Source organism: Dama dama, chromosome 3 (genome assembly GCF_033118175.1).
Source record: "Dama dama isolate Ldn47 chromosome 3, ASM3311817v1, whole genome shotgun sequence".
NCBI classification, from domain to species: domain Eukaryota; kingdom Metazoa; phylum Chordata; class Mammalia; order Artiodactyla; family Cervidae; genus Dama; species Dama dama.
Genome location: NC_083683.1, coordinates 49899257 through 49912923, shown reverse-complemented (window position 1 = coordinate 49912923; position 13667 = coordinate 49899257).

Genomic DNA, 13667 nt, shown 5'->3' with positions numbered 1-13667 from the left:
CATAGGGTTGCAAAGAGTCAGACATGACTGAGTAACTAACATAGCATAACAGAATAGTTCAATTCAGGGAAATTCAAGACATGGGTGACATAAATACTCCAAGAACTAGAGAGATAGGGTACTTCACTGTACTTCTAGGAAAAGAAGGAGATTTAAATCTTTGTTTTAGGATAAATTTGGTGATGGGGAAAGGAAGAGACATGAGCAAAATCTAAAGTAACCTCAGGACTGAAGCTGAAAGGGCAGGTGATGGACTTGCAATGGCCGTATTGGGTGGTAGTGAGAATGAGTTTTCAGCCACTAACCCAATTTCCCTGGTTGAAAAGCAGAAGTAATGTAGGGGCTATTAAGAGACTATCTTGTAGATATTTAGCAAAGAAATACTGTGTATAAAAAGGATGCTATAATGTCTTAAAGAAGTTGTAAAAGGTGGACTGGGGAACTTTCCTGAGCCTCAGTTTTCACATTTGTCAAATGGAAGGTCATTTCCAGTGTGAAGATTGTAATAAAGAATAAAAGCAAACCATGAAAAGTGTGTAGGCCAGGGTTGGCACATGGAAACACGCTGAGTGGGCACAGAGGTAGCTGGAGTTATTCTCTTACCACTCTTCAGAGGCTGAAAGCAGAGAACCCATGTAGGAAGCTCTTCTAGTGTAATAACAATAGCAACAGTGAATAAATGCTCACTGTGAATGGGGTGCTTTTCTAAAAGTGCCTTACAGAAAGCAGCGGATTACTCCTGACTGCAGTCCTCTGAGACAGGTACTGTTAGCCCCATTTGTCAGTTGAAAACTGAAGGACAGGGGACGCGAGTGACTTGCATAAATTGCCACAGACAGAATTCAGATGTATGGTGTGACTTCAAATCCAGCATTCTTCACCACCAGGCTATTCTACTACATGTGTTCCAGTGAAGACAAAGAAGAGAGGTTTGGAGGGGGATCTAGAAAAGAAAAGGATGAGCAAAAGCCTACCAGGGAGGAAGAGATGGCAGTGAGTGAGCAAACAGCCCTGGATGAATAGCCAAAAGCCAAAATAACCCTGAGCTGATGAGCAAAGCTGGGAGGAAAATGGAACTCTTGCCAGGGATGGAGGCTTGTTCGGGTTTTGGCTTGTCATGCTTGGAATGTTTAAGGTTTGATCGAAATCTCTGGGATCATTTTAAAGCCATAAAGAATTATTTTTTAAAAATAAGATTGCTTTTGCTTTGTTGAACAAAGGACACTCAGAACCAGCCATTCACCTGAAGCCTGTGTGTTTAGTGATTAGTTCTGTACATAGGTGAGCATTTCTCAAGTAGCACATATTTAAAGAGCATAAGTGGCTTTTTTTCACACCCCATTTAATTTACACTGGTTTTACCTTCCTGCACAGATGGTCTGCTTTTCCTCTTCCTGTGCTTAATTCTCACTGAGCCAGAGAATGTTAAATGCCCATGAGGATTCTAGTGGAGTGAAAGAATACAGGAAGAGAGTCAGATGGTGCTGATATTACAACAAAACTGCAAGGAATGGTTTCTAAAGTTATAATACTATGTACAAAGCATTAAAAAGATATTTTGCTGTGTTGTTAATAAGAAGATGCAAGTAATATTAACTGAAAATAAAGAAGGAAACTATATAGTATGTGCAGTATGATTCTTTCAAATGGTGAAAGCAAAATGTGTATAAATATATGTTTTTATTTATCACATATTTTCAAAGGCCAGGAATTTATTAAAAACGTATTAGTGGTTATTTCTAGGTGATAGGATTTAAGGTGATTTTATTCTTTAAATTCATTTTTATTTTTCTACACTGAGTAGTTATTTTATAATCAGAAAAATTCCATGATTCAAAAAAAGAAAAGTGACATTTAGAGTCTCTGTTTTTCCTGTTAGGTGTTTAAATCTGAAGGAAAGCTGTAGTTTCTACTGAATTTTTTGCCTAGCAGGGGTGGTATTAGTCCCCAGGATCTCTGCAGTTGCCCTGTTATTGGGCTGTTTGGGAGAGCCTTAAGTTCGGGGAAGAAGCGAGGAGCTTGTCATCACCAGCTGTTGATTGTTTAGCGACATGAAGTAGAACCGCTCTTCCTATTAAGTGGAAAAGTCAGCCAAGAGCGACAGAAAGAGGGGGTGGTAGGAAGGAAGAACCTTCAGAAAAGCCTTCCTCTTCAGCATTTTTCAGTGATGATTCCAGGGGCTCTGCCGGCTGCAGCCTGCAGCTGTGTTTCCAGCTGTGTTTGAATGGGACTGGGTGATGCATCTGTCAAGCGCCTGATGGTCCTTCTCCAGGGCATGGAGACTCATCATTGCATCCAGTGGGACTGTGGCTGCCCTGATGCTCTAGAAGCAGGGCTTTCTGGACAGCTTTCAGAACACTGAAGTTCTATGTTTCAGGTGTCAGAGAGATCAAGTGAGTCCATGTACATAAAACTGAAACCTACAAAGCACTATATTGATGAGATGATTTCCGTCCTTAAGCTCTACAACTTTAATGCTTAATCATGGTGACTTTCATAAATGCAGCAGACAAAAATTTTTATTGTTTAGCATATTTTAAAATTCTGAAAACAACATTACAGTGACCATAAAGTATGCTGTAGAGCAAGAAAATTATGATCCATCACTCAAGAACAAAATTACTTCCATTTGGGGGACTTTAAAGTGTTTATGCTTATAGTATATAAAAGTCAAATTGCATTACAGAAATTCTGAAGAACAAAAAGTATCATCCCTCTAAAATTCCATGACCCTAGGACAACTGTCGTTAATTATGTATATTATCTTCCAAGTGTTTTTCTAGAGGCAGCATCTTTAAAACCTAAGTTGTAGCAGATATAATAAAGTTGTAATCTGATTTCCTTTTGTTTTTCTGTTTAACACCATATTAGGTAGGAGTCAGTTTAGGATAATGGTTAAAAAATCTCATGCTCTGCAGTCAAGTAGGAGATTCTTTAAGGAGTTCTCCTTCTATTAAGTGGAAAAGGGAAGTCACTGAAAGAGATCATTGAAAAAGGGCAGGGGAAATGAAAGAAGAATATTCAAAAGAAATTTCAAAGGGGGTAATACCCATTTCATAGAATTATTGTGAAACAGCTATGAAGTAATATCTACAACATTGCAAATTTATGGTCTAGAACATAAAAAGCATTCAGTATATGGTAGTTATTGTATCATATGTTGTTATATAGACTTTAAATTAATTATTTTAATATCAATATAAGATTCCATAGATAAATATACTATAATGTCTCTATTATTGACTATTTTCTTAAAATTTTTCAGTGTTATAAGTAATGCAGGACATGCCTTTTCTTACATTTTAGATTATCTCTTCTTGCGACCATACACAATTTATGGAATTACTATGTCAATGAACATTTTTTGGTTCTTGATACATTTGCTATATTTATTTCCAAACATGTTCCAATTTACAATGTCGTTATCAATATTTGAAAGCAGTAGTTTTACTGCACCATTGCCAGGACTGAATATTAAAGTTAGCTTGTGTGTGGGCACATGCAGACATGTGTGTGTTTGTGTGTGCTCGCTAATTTGGTAAAAAGCTAATGATGATGTATGAGGATTTTTGCTAAGTCAGGGCAAAGCCTCCAATAGGCTGGCATGTGGAATTAGGAAGCAATGCTCCCTAGAGATATACTTATGGTCTGGGCAGAGTAACTTTTCTGACTATGGTAGAAAGTTCTAGAAATTTAACTCCAGTTAAAGTTAAATTTAACTCAAATTTAACTTTGTGCAGGATGGATGCCCAAGTGTGTCTCCTTACTTACACTGGTTCAGAAACTCAGTGGGAATGAATTAGTGTTCAGTTCATGAATGGGGTCAGCAGGTGTAAAAAGTTTTAATGGTAGAATATAGAACCTCCAATGAAGAAAGAAAGAAAAGGAGAAAGGAAGGAAGGAAGGAAGAAAAACTAAATTTCAGGAAGAGGCAACTGAGCCTTAGAGGAAAAATTCTCTTTGAATAGAGGTATATTCTGATAAAGGCAGGATCTGACTGCTGAAAGGAATTGGTGCTCTTCTGAGCACTTAGAAGGAGAACATGATAATAAGAAAAGGAAAAATATATCCCCTGGGGTACAACACCTCTGCTAGAGGTACTTTTCCTCTAGCCAGGAAAAGTGGACTTTTCCATCCCAGTGGAGAGCGAGAAAAGCCCTAGAGTGGGCGGGTCAGGCTGTATGTAGTCTGTGGGCAGCAGAGCATGAGCCCCAGTGGGGCAGGGATGGCCAACATGATGCACACGGAGGCAGGGACAACACTGCTCTGGGCACCATTCTGATAACATGTGAGGCAGCGGGCCTGCCTGTCGCTGCTTGCCATCCTCTTTCTGAATTTCTGCTTCTGAGCTAGTGTCTTGGACACTAGACATCCAATCTTATCAGAATCATCAGTGAAATAACAATAAAAAGTCCTGGGGAGATAACAGAGTAGGAAGTACCAGAAATGTCACCCCACCTAGAAAAAAATTTGCGCTGGCAGAATCTGTCTGATTAACCTTTTCAGAACTTAGGAATTTGTCAAAGGCTTGAAACTTTTACAGGAGGGTGTGGCTGTTAAATTCCAATTAATTTTAGTTAATTCAGCTCACTGCACAGCAGCAGCTACCTAGGACCCACTCCGCAGACCCTTGGTAGGCAGCCAGCCGTGCACACATTCCAGAAGCTTGTATATAGCTTGTAAGAATCAGAGTGGGCAGTAAGGATCCTCTCTTAGGAATACCGGAGATCTGTACTCTGATTACTGCTTCTGAGCACAGAAGTACAAAGAGGTGGGTGGCCACTTTTGTTGCACTTCTCCTCTTTGTTGCAAGATCCTTCTCCTCTTCCTGAAGTTACTTCCATGGGATTTAAGTGCCAGTGCCTTTCTTCACAGTAAGTTTTCTTTTTTCTTCCCTTCTGGGAGACAGATATTAAAGACTAAGACTTTCAAAAGTAACTGAAAAATAGGGAAGATTAGAAAGTTACTGTACATGCCCAGGGAAAGGCATAGGCTCAGGAGAGACCTGAGAAGATCTTAAGTTTACTCCTTGGCACAGAGACAGTCCACAATAATCAAAACAATAAAGAAAGAAAAAAATAAAGGAAATCAAGAGCAAAACCCATCAACCCTAGGGAAGGAGAAGAATCTGATCTCCAGAGTTTCTATATTATTAGATTCAAACGTCCAGTTTTCACCACCACCAACAAAAATCACAGGGCATACAAAGAAATGGGAAAGTCAGGCTCATTCGAAAGAAAAAAAATAAACCAAGTGAAACTGTTCCTGAGAAAGACTTTATGGCAGATCTTCTAGACAAAGTCTTTAAAACAAATGCCTTCAAGGTGCTCAAAGAACTAAAGTCAAGAAATGTACAGAAAGGAAAGAAAACAGTGTATGAGAAAAATGAAAATTAACTAAGGAAAAAGACTTCTGAAGTTGGAAAGTACAATAACAGAAATTTAAAATTCACCCAAAAGGATTCAAAGTATAATTGAACAGAGAAAGAATCACTGAATTTGAAGATAAGACAATGGAAATGATCAAGTGTCAGGAACAGAAAGAAAAAGATTGAAGAAAAGTGAGCAGAGAAAGCCTAAAAGACTTGGAATACACTGTTGAGCAGACCAACATATACATGATGGGAGTCAAGAAGGAGGAAGAGTAGGAGGAGAGAGAATATGTAAAGAAATAATAGTAAAAATCTTTCCAAATTTGAAGGCATGTAAACAAACATCAAAGAAATGCAACTGCTCCAAGTAGAATAAACTCAGCGACCCACACAAAGATACTTTTTTTTTTTCACCAAGATACATTTTAATTAAACTATCAAAAGACAAAGAGAATCTTGAAAGCGGCTTGAAAGAAGTGACTTGTCACGTAAGAGGGATCCTCAGTAAAATAATCACCAACTTTCTCATCAGAAACTTTGAAGGTCAGAAGGCAGTCGGCAGATATAGTTAAAGTGCTAAAAGGAGAAAAAAAAATCAAAGAATCTTACATCCAGCAGAACTATTTGTCAAAAATGAAGGGGAAATTAAATCATTTCCAGATAAACAAATCTGAGGGAACTTGTTATTACTAGACCTGTCCTACAAAAAATACTAAAGTAAGTTCTGCAGGTTGAAATAAAAGGACAATAAACAGCAACTGAAAGCCATATGAAAAAATAAAGAGATCAATAAAGATAAATATATGGGCAATTATAAAATCTAGCACTGTTGTAAAAGTGGTTTGTAACTCCACTTTTTGATTTCTACGTGATTTAAGAAACATATTTTTTTAGAAAAAGATTTATTTGTCTAAAAGCTACTATTGTTGTAGCTTTGGTCTATAACTCTACATCTTGTTTTCGACATAATCCAAGAGGCTGATTTATGTTTTGAACACACCATATATTAAAATGTAATTTTATGATAACAACTGATAAAACGGGGCAGAGATTTTGTATGTTATTATGGTCAACATGTCCAAATTAAAGTGTTATAATTTTAGGATGTTAAAAGTAATCCCCATGGTAACCACAAAGAAAAGAACAATACAATTCAGAAACGGGCAAATGACTTGAACAGACATTTTTCCAACATGGCCGAGAAGCATATGAAAAGATGCTCAACATAATTAATCACTAGGGAAATGCAAATCAAAATCTCAGTGAGATGTGACCTCACAGCCATTAAAATGCTGTTGTTGTTCAGTCTCTAAGGCCAACTCCTCGCGACCCCATGGACTGCAGCTCGCCAAGCTTCCTTGTCCTTCATCATCTCCCTGAGTTTGCCCAAGTTTATGTCATGAACAGTATATGTATTAAAAAGGTATGGCTACTATTTTAAAAAAACAGAAAATAGCAAGCAAAAAATTGGAAAATTCATGCACTGTTGGTGAGAATGTGAGCTGATGTGGAAACTACTATGTCAGCTCCTCAAAAAACTAAAAATACAATTTCAGGATGATCCAGCAAACCCCATTTCTGGGTACATACACAAAAGTGAAAGCAAGATCTTGGAGAGATGTTTCTACATCCATGTTCATAACAGCAGTATTCACAATAGCTACAACATGGAAGCAAACCAGGGGTCCATTGACAGATGAATAGAAAGGCAGAATGTGATACCTACATACAATGGAATGTTATTTAACCTTAGAAAGGAAGGAACTTCTCCAATATGTCACAACGTGGAGCCAGTCACAAAAAGACAAATAATGTATGACTCCACTTACATGAGGCACTTAGAGCTGTCAAATCATAGATATAGAAAGTAGATTGGTGGGATTGGCCACAGGTTGGGGGATGGAGGTAATGGGGAATTATGGTTTAATAGGTATAGCATTTCAGTCTTGTAAGATCAAAATAGTTCTAGAGATGGATGGTAGTAATGGTTACACAAAAATAAGAAGGTACTTAATAACACCAAACTTAAATGGTTAAGGCGGTAAATTTCGTGTATCTCATTATGTATGTTTTAGCACAATTAAAAAGTCTTTGGGAGAGAACCTGAGGGATTATCCTATAAGCAATGTGTATATATTTTACTGTATGGGGTTTATAAAATCTGTTTTGATCACATATAGGTCCTTTTAGTTTCTTTCCCACTCTTAGCTCTGTTCTATTCAAAGAAATTTGTCTAACAGCTGAGTTCTAAACAGGTGAGGTCCTTTGAAAAGTGTTTTTATAGATTTATTTTCCATTATCCAGGTTCATAACATAGAAAGGCACTATAAAGCAGTAGATAAAAATGTAATAGACTGGAGTCAAAAAAAGTCAGAAAGACTGGGATTGAATCTGAGCTCCAGAAGTAACTACCTATGTGACCTTGGGGAGTTATGCACCCTACATGCATATGAAATGATATGATGATGGTGCCTGGCACCAATAAGAGTTGGTGCTTGTTGACCTTATACTGAGAAGCCCCAGCAGGAGGTGACAGCATTCACTCGTTCTCATTCTGCTTGGTGTTGAGATGAATATGTCAGTGTAACACAGCCAGTTCACTTTGCTGTGGGAATTACACACAGAGCATTGCTTAATGGACAATCAGATGATATCAACAAAATGAGGATTTGTAATGGATTTTGTAAAATATGTATATGATTTTTTCAATTAAATTTAGAAACTAGTCAAGTAGAGGGAAAAAAAACCTTATTTTACCCGAATTTACCTGATAATCACAAACCTGGCCTGAGTAAGCTTATGGCTTCTTAGAGTAAGTCTTTCAAGACCAAGTTGTGCACAATTGGATTTCCCTAAAAGACCATAGCTTTGACTATACTGACAAAGGTCCACTGAGTCAAAGCTATGGTTTTTCCAGTAGTCACGTATGGATGTGAGAGTTGGACCATAAAGAAAGCTGAGAGCCGAAGAATTGATGCTTTTGAATTATGGTGTTGGAAAAGACTCTTGAGAGTCCCTTGGGCTGCAAGGAGATCCAACCAGTCAATCCTAAAGGAAATTAGTCCTGAATATTCATTGGAAGGACTGATGCTGAGACTGAAGCTACAATAATTTGATGTGAAGAACCGAATCACTGGAAAAGACCCTGATGCTGGGAAAGATTGAAGGTAGGAGGAGAAGGGGATGACAGAGGATGAGATGGTTGGATGGCATCACTGACTCAATGGACATGAATTTGAGCAAGCTCTTGGAATTGGTGATGGACAGAGAAGCCTGGTGTGCTGAAATCCATGGTGTTGCAAAGAGTAGGACACAACTGACTAAATGGAACTGAAAAAACCTGGAGATCAGATATTCAAAAGAGATACTTTTAAAAACAACACTAATATTTACATTTGAGATTCATATTTCTTAATTACTTTTAAAAAGTAATTTATTTACTTATTTTGTTTATGTATTTATTTTGGCTCTGCTGGATCTTCATTGCTGCATGTGAGGCTCTCTCCAGTTGCAGTGAGTGAGCGGAGGTTACTTTCTAGTTGTGGTGCATGGGCTTCTCATTGTGGTGTTTTCTCTTGTTGTGAAGCACAGACTCTAGGCGCATGGGCTCAGAAGTTGCAGCTCACAGGCTTAGTTGCCCTGCGGCATGTGGGATCTTTCTGGACCAGGGATCAAACCCATGTTCCCTGTATTGGTATGTAGATTTTTAACCACTGGACCACCAGGGAAGCCTCTCTTAATTATTTTTTATTTACCCTCTGGATGAAGCCTTTACACACACACACAGATATACATTCACAGGTTTATGTATATGTGTAAGTGTGTGTATATGTGTGTGTGTGTATTCTCAGTCTGCCTACTTAGTTTTTTTCACATGAAAAAGAAAAACATGCACTTGGAAGATAAGTGTGGTGAACTTACCGCTTCATTTTGTATCAAGAAAAGAGTGTTTGGGGCTCTGAGTGACTCTCCCTTTACCTCCCTTACTTTCTCTCTTTTTGATTTAGGCTTCAAGAAAGAAAGTGTGAGTGTAAATGAGTATATAGTACCTTTCTCTCAGGAGAAAGCATACAGAAAGAAAAAGCACATCAATAAAACATCTATTTCTGCTTTATTGACTATGCCAAAGCCTTCGACTGCATGGATCACAATAAACTGTGGAAAATTCTGAAAGAGATGGGCATACCAGACCACTTGACCTGCCTCTTGAGAAACCTGTATGCAGGTCAAGAAGCAACAGTTAGAACTGGACATGGAACAACAGACTGGTTCCAAATAGGAAAAGGAGTACGTCAAGGCTGTATATTGTCACCCTGCTTATTTAACTTATATGCAGAGTACATCATGAGAAACGCTGGGCTGGAGGAAACACAATCTGGAATCAAGATTGCCGGGATAAATATCAATAACCTCAGATATGCAGATGACACCACCCTTATGGCAGAAAGTGAAGAGGAACTAAAAAGCCTCTTGATGAAAGTGAAAGAGGAGAGTGAAAAAATTGGCTTAAAGCTCAACATTCAGAAAACTAAGATCATGACATCTGGTCCCATCACCTCATGGCAAATAGATAGGGAAACAATGGAAACAGTGTCAGACTTTAGTTTTGGGGGCTCCAAAATCACTGCAGATGGTGATTACAGCCATGAAATTAAAAGACATTTACTCCTTGCAAGGAAAGTTATGACCAACATAGATAGCATATTAAAAAGCAGAGACATTACTTTGCCAACAAAGGTCTGTCTAGTCAAGGCTATGGTTTTTCCAGTGGTCATGTATGGATGTGAGAGTTGGACTGTGAAGAAAACTGAGCGCTGAAGAATTGATGCTTTTGAACTGTGGTGTTGGAGAAGATTCTTGAGAGTCCCTTGGTCTGCAAGGAGATCCAACCAGTCCATCCTAAAGGAGATCAGTCCTGGGTGTTCATTGGAAGGACTGATGCTGAAGCTGAAACCCCAATACTTTGGCCACCTGATGCTAAGAGTTGACTCATTGGAAAAGCCCCTGATGCTGGGAGGAATTGGGGGCAGGAGGAGAAGGGGACAACAGAGGATGAGATGGCTGAATGGCATCACCGACTCGATGGACATGAGTCTGGGTAAACTCCAGGAGTTGGTGATGGACAGGGAGGCCTGCGATTCATTCACAGGTGTGCTGCAATTCATGGGGTCACAAAGAGTCAGAAGTGACTGAGCGACTGAACTGAACTGAACTGAACCAATACAAATATATATTTAAAACACATTGGAATTGGAATTGGGATTGGAATTGAAAACATGTGTCCAAAGACTTGCACATGAATGTTGACGGCAGTATTATTCATAATAGCCATATTGACCAACCTAAATGTCCATCCCTTGATGAAAAGATAAGCAAAATGTATTTATGCATACAGTAGAATTAATTTATATTTCTATATAAATACATACAGATTTGTATTTGGTGTATTTAGCTCCGTGAATATACTTAAAAGTCACAGAGTTGTATACTTTCAAAGGGTGAATTCTATAGTATGAATTTAATAGTATGTGAATTACATTTCAATAAAGCTGTTTTTTAAAAAAGAAAGGAAGTGTCAACTAGGTTCTGATGGAACTATTGTAATTTTCTTTTTATCACACCTATATATAATTTCACCCTACAAGTGTTATAGCATTTTCCTAAACAGCCTGAAGGTTATTTACACAAAACCAACTTTTTCTGAAAACATCTTCACCTTAGAAATAAAGAGTTTTCCGGGAAAAGCAGGGAACATTAACAGCAAATTTGCTCAAACTTCTTGGAGGATTATGGAAATGTTTGCATTCTCTATTCACACTCACCAGTTGAAGCTTCTGAGGCAATGTTTGTTTTCAGAACACTGAAAGCTTCCTGGAGAGATTAAAGAATTCTTATTATTAAGAGTAATGCCAAAACAGTATTATGCATTTGACATGAAGAATGAAAGAGAATGACTAATGAAGCTCTAGCAAAGCTCCTTCTAAATTCCACCTCTGTTCTCTTCCAGAGAACATGCATGAGTCTTGTTTTCCTATGTCCAATTCACTTAAGCAATGAATTCTTCCAGAAATTGAGAAACTAGCAAGCAACGACAAAGTCCACTCTAAAAACAAATTTGAGCTTGTAATCGCGCTTCCATTTGATCTTCTTTAAAGATTAAAAGGAACAATGCCGTCAATATGCTAAAGGAAGGAATTAGTTTCAAATAATATTACAGACGTTTAAGTTATGCAATGCTGTTAATCTTATAGGTATGAAAGTGAAAGTGAAGTCGCTCAGTCATGTCCGACTCTGCGAACCCATGGACTGTAGCCTACCAGGCTCCTCCATCTATGGGATTTTCCAGGCAAGGATACTGGAGTGGGTTGCCATTTCCTTCTTCAGGAAATCTTCCCAACCCAAGGATTGAACCCTGGTCTCCCGAATTGTAGGCAGATGCTTTACCGTCTGAGCCACCAGGAAGTCCAGCAATATTTGGGGGCTGCGGTCATTTTTAAATTATCTATAGGAAGATTTCTACACAGAAAAAATTATGTCATGAGATTAGATCAGAGCTTATTTGGATCATACATTTAATTATACTTATTGAGAAAAAAGAAATTCTAATCCATAAAACAGAAAAAATAACACAAATCTCCTTAGCCTGCCAACCAGTATTATTATCAGTTATTATCAGAAATTAGCTATAATATTCAATGAGCTAATTCACTGCTAACTCTTTAAAGAACATAACCTCCAAAATAAAGCAAAAATAAAATAAAAGATGGAGGCAGTCAATCCTTTGCAATCTCTTTAAAGTCAAATGAGATGATTCCTTCCTGGGTCCAAACAGCCTTCTTTCCAGCTGATATCACCAAGGAATTCCCCGCCCAGCAAGCCTGAGGGCTATAGCGGAAGTGGAGGGCAAAAAGACCCTCATTTCCAGGGACAGCTGCCTGTCTTTCCTGGCTAGAGACATCTGAACCCAGAACTGCCCCCCAACAAGCCTTTGGAACACACTGGAAGACTTCAGAAGCCACTTCTGATGGCCCCCCTCTTGACATGACCCAATGATGAGGCAGCCATGACATCTGGTCATTGTAAACCGTATAGAACTATGGCACCCACTTTGGATACCTTGACACTCACTACATTAGATTTCATTTCTCACCAGTGCCTCTCCCAAACCATTCTAACATCTACAGTTCACCAAAGTGATGTACTATTCTTCTACATAGCAACCCTATTTATTTTTATTCTCACTTTCTCTACTTTGTTTGCCAAGGCATACTTTTTGTCTTCACAGACTCAATCTCTCCAATACACATTTTGCCTATCAATTTTGGAAAAAAATTTCAAATCTCTCCAGGAACCCACCCACCATCTGGGACTGATGGAGCATATTAACCTGGGCCTAGCAGAGTAGATCAACCTGTTGCCACACACCCTACAGACAGCTGGGTTAGCCTGAGAATTGAACCACTATGGTGTTTGTGAACAGGGCACCACTTCTCCCATGGTACATCCAGTTCCACGTCATTTTTTCCATTTGTCTGCTATGATTTCTGTGAACTTCTCAGCATCATAATTTCTTTACTACGGGGTATTGTCTAGAAGAACGATGGACATCTCATGAGAACTTTCAGAAGAACTTCCAGTAGTCCAAAGAGTACAAAGAAATGAACAACTGACTGAAATTATCCAAATGGGAGACACCACTAGACGCTGTTTTCAACACAGGTATCCCTGCTTATACCCCGAATTGGAAGACCGAAGTATAGGAGTATCAAGCCCATCACCCTCCTAAGTCAACTACTCCATTCCAACGACCCTGACTCCAACCCCTCTCGATGCATTTACCCCACGAAGACACTCTGTGTCATATCTCAGAGCCTGACTCTATAATCTGATAATAGAAAACCAAGTACCTTATCAAAAAGATACTAGAAGAATGGTGATAATCAAAAACATGGATAACCCAAAGCATTGTTGAGGATATGGAGACATTCAAACTGTGCTACTGGAAATGTAAAATGGTGTAGCCACTTTGGAAAACAGCTTAGTGCTTCCTCAAGTAAAAAATAGAATTGCCATATAACCTGGCAATTCCACTTCCAGATATATACTCCAAAGAACTGAAAACATACGGCCAAACAGAAACTTGTTTATAGCAGCGTTATTCTCAATAGCCAGAACCTGGAAACAACCCAAACGTCCATCAGCTGGTGAATGGATGAACAAAATATGATACAACCCATACAGTGGAATATTATTCAGTCGTCAAAATGAATGAAGTACCAAGGTAAACGACAGCATG